Here is a 6,933-nt window from a genome sequence, read left to right as displayed (position 1 = left end):
CATGTCATGGGTCCCACTATGTAAGTTAGCACTATTCATCTCTTGACTTTATATTATTAAATATTTAATTATTATTACATATTCATTGTTATTTATTTATCTTCTTGCTATATTTATATTTAAGATGTGGGATTACCCACATCATAATTCTATACCATTAATTATTTGACCATTATTGCTATTAATATGACCTATACATTGTCACTTACTTATCTCCTTGTTTATTTATTTATTTACTTATTCATTATTTTTATTATGCCCACATGTAAGCTGTGAGACCATTCGTTGTGTGTCTCTTGGCTTCATACCCTAATATTAGGGTTTCTTTACGTCAAAGTGAGCTACACCACCTGAGTCTCTGATTTCCAACTCACAATTTACTAAGCATTCAAGCGATCCAACGATTGGGTTGTCTAGTATTTAATTATCGATAACCCTAGGGTCCTAACGAATGTTTAGGTGTGATTTGGGAGTTGAGTTTGAAATTAGATGATCTGATTCGTGTTTTCAAGTGATGGAACTTCCTATCGGACGTTGTAAACTTGGTGAACGGTGGATTTCGTGATTTAGGATTGTAAATCCATAGTTCAGCTCAATTGTCCGTCAATGTAGTTGGGTTCCTAGGAAAATAGGTCTCTTTATGGTACGATGATCCATCTTAGAAATTGATGGATAGATAGCTTGATGTACGAATGAATGTTGTACAAGACATGATATGAATAGATTAAGGATTTCTAGGTGTCGGTGTGCATGGATGACCACGTGTGTTTCTACACACGTGTAAACAGATTTAGACTTTCCTGGTAACACCCGTGTATTGAAAAGTACGGGGTGTTACATGAACTAAAGGAATATTCCTAAGGAAGGGGATCCAACAACGAGGAGGTCAATGTCATGATCCTCCAGCATCCCAGGCAAGGCGGTGATTGAGTAGATCGAGAGTTTAGGATGAAGGTCAATATTCCTAGATTCAATAAACAACTTCACATTAAGGATTTCCTCGATTGGCTTTCTGAAGTTGAGCGATTCTTTAAATATACAGAGATCCCTGAAACGAAGAAGGTTAAACTTATGGCCTATAAGTTGAAGGCCGAGCTTCAGCTTAGTGGGAGTAACTACAACTTGCACGGACGAGACAGACGAAAACACCAATCCACACATGGCAGTGGATGAAGTAGCTACTATGCGCACGATTTCTCCCTAGTGACTACGATCAGGTACTATTTCAACAATACTAAAATTGTCAGTAGGGTAGTCGGTTGGTGAGGGATTACGTAAAAGAATTCTACGGCTTAGCGGTGCATAACGATTTTGTCGAGACTGAATCGCAAAAAAGTCACCTAATTCAAAGGTGGATTACGTATGGCCATCCAGGATCAGATCCAAATGCAGCTTATTTGGATGATGAATAATGCAATCAAATTAGCAAATCAAGTGGAAGCACAGCTTGAAAGTCTCAACACACGGACCTATCCTATCGCCAAGGTCGACGCGACAAGACCATCCCAGGAAGCTCCATAGCCCAAAGGGAAAGAGCCTGTGGGAGCATGCACTCAACCTCTTCTACCTGCAAACTGAGATCAGGGAAGTGGGCAGGCTAGGCCCCAAAGGGGCATAACAATTGCTGCTAGTCTGAGCAAGATCCCGAACCCCTATGCTCGGCCAAGACATGATAATTGCCACTGCTGTGGCCAACGAGGTCACCTATCAAATACTTGTCCCCAACGACAAGTGACAAACCTTTCCATCAATGATGGTAGTGCTGAAAACAACGAGGAAGACTCAGATGTTGAGGAGTTAGAGTATGCCATAGAGGATGAGGTAGATGAGACAGGTTGGGTTTTGCAGGATCATGTGGCAACTATTGTATGCATCGAGGAAAGAGGTATACCCACAACGACATAACATCTTTCGAACTAGATGTATAGTGAATCGAAAAGTTTGTGATGTGATCATCGACAGTGGGAGCAGTGAGAATATCATCTCAAAAATCATGGTGGAGAAATTGCAATTAAAAATGAAACATCGTCCCTCCCCATATATGATCGGTTGGATCAAGAAAGTCATTGAGACAAAGGTAATTGAACAATGCATCATATCCTTTTCAATTGGAAAATATTATAAAGACAAAGTAGTATGCGATGTAGTTGACATGGAGATATGTCACATATTACTCGGTCAGCCACGATAATCCAACCGTGACGCCACTCATAAAGGACGAGATAATGTGTATATTTTCGTCAAGGACGGTCGAAAAACCATATTAGCCCCTATGGCTCCAGAGGAATCACTTGAAACTTCTAAAGTGGAGGGCTATTTTCTCTTAACATACGGGACTTTGTGTAGGAATCCAAAGAAACAGGACAAACTTATGTATTAATTGTAAAAGGGAAGGAACTCGATCCCACCAACATCCCTGAGAAACTAAAACCCTTGCTGCATAAGTTCAAAGAAATTTGGCCCAATGAACTTCCCAATGGATTGCCTCCCATGCGAATATTCAACACCATATAGACCTTTTCCCTAGGTCTAGCTTATCCAATCGCCATCACTATCAGATGAGTCCAAAAAAGTGTGATATTCTGCAGGGGAAAGTGGAGGAACTAATCCGTAAGGGTCTTATTTGAGAAAGCATGAGCTCATGCATCGTACCGGCTCTATTAACACCTAAGAAAGATGGGAGTTGGCACATGTGTGTTGACAGCCGGGCCATTAACAAAATCACCATAAAATACAGGTTTTCCATAGCGCGACTAGACGATATGTTGGACATGCTTAAGGAAGCAATATTATTCTCTAAATTAGATCTAAGGAGCAGCTACTATCACATTCGAATATGGCTGGGTGATGAGTGAAATACAACTTTTAAGACCAAGGAAGGATTTTATGAATGGATAGTCATTCCCTTCGGTCTTGCAAACGCACCTAACATATTCATGAGGTTGATGAACTAAGTTCTAAAACAATTCATTGGGTAGTTCATTGTGGTATATTTCAATGATATTTTGATATACAGTCATGACGAAGCAAGCCATATGGAACACCTCAAAAAGGTCCTTCAAGTTCTCACTGAAAATAAGTTATATCTCAATTTAAAAATGTGCAGTTCCTTGATCGACAGCCTGTTGTTTTTGGGCTTTGTCGTGACATCCACGAGCATTCGAGTGGATGAGAAAAAGGTGAAAGCCATCATGGAATGGATGGTCCCAACAAACATCTATAAGGTACGAACTTTTCACAGATTGGTGACATTTTATCATTGGTTCGTGAAGAATTTAACACCAATGTATCTCCAATTACAAATTGCATAAAGAATGGACAATTTCAATGGATTGACGAAGCCAATAGGAGCTTTGCTGAAATTAAAAAAAAGTTGTCTACAACCTCGGTTCTTGTACTTCCCAACTTCGACAAACTATTCGAAGTTGAATATAATGCTTCATATGTTGGGATTGAGGGAGTCTTGTCTTAAGAAGGTCGTTCGGTAGCCTTCTACAATGAAAAGCTTAGCGATGCACGCAAGAAGTGATCGACATGTGAGCTTAAATTATACGCAGTGGTCCAGGCACTGTGACATTGATGACATTACCTAATTCAAAGGGAGTTCATTCTTTACACAGACCATCAAGCTTTCAAATTCATTAATAGCCAAGCTAAGGTGAATCGTGTGCATGCTAGGTGGATTTCATTTTTGCAGGAATTCACGTTTGTGCTGAAACATAAGTCTGAGCAGCAGAACAAAGTGGCTAATACACTGAGCCACTATGCAAGTTTGTTAGTCACTATGGGCAATGAGGTTGTTGAGTTCGAGCACCTCAAGGATATATATGCCGACGATGACGACTTCAAGGACGCATGAGTTAGATGCCATGAAGGTCACCCCAGTGACCTACATATGCAAGATGAATTCCTTTTCAAAAGGAATCGACTGAGCATCCCCAAAAGCTTGCTGAGGGAAGAGCTACATGGAGGTGGCCTTAGTGGGCACCTTGGATGGGACAAGACGCGAGATCTTGTTGAAGAACGGTACTACTGGCCACAATTAGTACGTGATGTGGGTAGAGCGGTGCAGTGCTGTTATGTTTGCTAAGTCTCCAAGGGGCATTCTCAGAATATAGGCCTTTACACACCGTTACCTGTTCCAGACGGCCCTTGGGAGGACCTATCAATGGATTTTATGTTGGGTCTCCCACAAAGACCACGTGGCATGGATTCGGTGTTCGTGGTAGTAGATTGTTTCTAGACAATGACACATTTCATCCCATGCAAGAAGACCCTCGACGCGACGCACGTGGAGAATTTATTCTTTAAAGAGGTCGTGTGGCTACACGGGGTCCTTAAAACTATCACTTCTGACCGCAATATGAAGTTCATTAGCCACTTCTGACGGACTTTGTGAAACTAATTCGGTACACAACTTCAGTTCAACAATACCTACCACCCACAGACTGATGGACAAAATAAAGTTGTGAATTGCACGTTGAGGAAATTCTTTCGATGTATTTTAGGAGAAAAGTCGAAGTAGTGGGATTTAGCCTTGTCTCAAGTGGAGTTTACATTCAACAATATGGTGAACCGCTTGACAGGGAAGTCCCTATTCTAGGTTGTTTACGGTCGAGTGCCTCGCCATACACTTGACTTGGTCCCTTTGAACAAGTTCCCAGGTATGAGCTTTGTAGCAAAACATATGACAGACAGGATCATGGGCATTCATGCTAAGGTGCAAGACAAGTTACACACCTCGAACGACAAGTATAAGGAGCAAACCGACAAGCATTAGCTGGGCGGCCAAGTTATGATCCATCTACACAAGGAGAGATTTTCGACCGGGACGTACAACAATTTGAAGAGTAAGAAGATTGGACTGGTGCCGATCCTCTGAAAGATCAATGACAACACTTGCGTTGTTGATCTTCCAAAGGACATGGATATCTCACGGACTTTCAACACTGCAGACCTGACCGAGTATCACGAACTAAAGCAGGACGAGAACTCAAGGGCGAGTTCTTTTGAAGTGGAGGGGACTGATGTAGAGTGGATCAAGGACACTTTCATGGCCGACATGGATTAGAAAAGGCTCAGTCAACGATAGAAGTGATCCGGACCATCAGAACTTAAAACGGACGTATCTCGCAAACCGGAATGAGCTATCGGATGTACCATATATGATTTTGGGGTAGGACGAGCTACTTTATCCACCCAACCTGCTATGCTGGGTTGCCCACGCCAAATTTGCAAGATTCCATTAGATCAACGGTTGAAATCCCTATTTATTTTAGTTTTTACTATTTATAGTAAGTTTTAGTTTAGTTATAACTCTTCATCCGCCGGGCTTTAGGAGTTGCGTAGAACATGAAAAGTTCTTAAAATAATTAGGAGAATAAAATGGTTGAGCCAAATAGGACACTTATTATTTTGGCAAAAAACCATGAGGTCTAGTGGAAATCACGATCGTCTATAAATAGTTAGTTTACTATTTATAGTAAGTCGCGATTTATAGGAGTTTTAGTTATAGTATGATTTTGAAACTTCTCTCTAGGGTTCGTAGCCTTATTTAAAGAGTTGTAAACTCGTTGTTCATCATCAATCAAATTATTTTGATTTTCTTTTCCTCTTGGATTTGAGGTATCTCTATGACGAGTCAAGAGAAGTTCCGTGGATTCGGAACAGTTATCCCTTCGAGGAAGACCATGCTCGACCTCTACACGTCCTTCCCTATGTTAGATATCATCACTAGGTCATATGTCCAATAGATTAATAGCCTAGTGATACACATGTTACACATGCAACTCTTGGAAATATTTTAGGTGAAATCCAAGCTTTCACCTTGGATTTCAAACCCCATCTTTGAGGGAATTTGAAACCCCCAGTATGTGCTAAATATATTAGGGCATTTGAAATCCCCTCTAAATCTGTACTGCCGAATGACCTTTTACAAATTTCATATTTCCTATATATATATTCAGCTGTTATTAGAGAAATAAAATGAGTTACAGTTTTGTGGAAATTGGTCTCTATAATTTGACAAAAACAACCGGCGGTGACAATCCAGCAAGTGCCCACTAATCAGAGGTTAGATTTTGACCCAGTTATCGTCAGTCCTTCAATTTTGACCATTCGATTTCAGTTATTCATACAACATGTGAAATGCCCGTATGCTTAATTATGAAATAAAACTGTCTAATCCCCATGGTCAAAAAGCAAGGGAAATCATATGGCATGTCCTGATGCCGGAAAGATACTCTGGCAGAGTGTGGTCATCCATGTGCAGGCAGACATGGGGCAAAATACACGTGGCACACATGTATATCAATCTCTGGCTGTTAAAAATCGCTAGACCCACCTATGGTGGGGCAAAAACTAAAATAAAGATGTCAGCCATGGATCGAAAGACCTAACATCAGTTGTTGAATTCGAAGCGTCGATCTTTTCATTTTAATCGTCCATTTGAGTTATGATGAATCAAAAATTGAAACAATGATTTGAATAGTGTGGATTGGATAGAGCATGTGGGAACTTTAGAGTGGCTAGATATATTTTAAAAATAAAACACCTAATCAATAGGGGATGTAGCTCAGATGGTAGAGCGCTCGCTTAGCATGCGAGAGGCACGGGGATCGATACCCCGCATCTCCATTTTTCATATTTAATCTCATTTTAAAATTTTAATTATTTAAGTAAAAAAAAAAAAAACTCGTGTGATGAATGATACTCAGTACTTAGGGCTGTCAATGGCTGGATCCTTCTATGCAAGATAAATTTCTTTTGAGCAGGTCTACTGCATCAGGCCTGTCCGAAGCTGTCCAAAAAAAATAAATAAATAATTTTTAATCATTGAAATAGTGGATTGGTTGATATTTTAATGGACGGTTAATATGAAAGATGTCCAAAGTTCTTATTTCAGCAAATAATTATCTACAATCAGCGTTTAGG

At 40.2% G+C, this 6,933-nt stretch overlaps 1 non-coding gene across 1 annotated transcript; it reads left to right on the top strand.

Annotated features, from left to right (window-relative positions):
* Window positions 1-6,563: 6,563 nt before the first annotated feature.
* Window positions 6,564-6,636, top strand: TRNAA-AGC (transfer RNA alanine (anticodon AGC)). Its single transcript has one exon. It is a non-coding gene; the product is annotated as a tRNA-Ala (tRNA).
* The last annotated feature ends 297 nt before the right edge of the window (window positions 6,637-6,933 follow it).

The sequence above is a fragment of the Magnolia sinica genome, chromosome 13 (genome assembly GCF_029962835.1).
Source record: "Magnolia sinica isolate HGM2019 chromosome 13, MsV1, whole genome shotgun sequence".
Taxonomy (NCBI): domain Eukaryota; kingdom Viridiplantae; phylum Streptophyta; class Magnoliopsida; order Magnoliales; family Magnoliaceae; genus Magnolia; species Magnolia sinica.
Note: the sequence above shows the minus strand (reverse complement) of the source record. Positions and strands in the feature narration are given on the sequence as shown.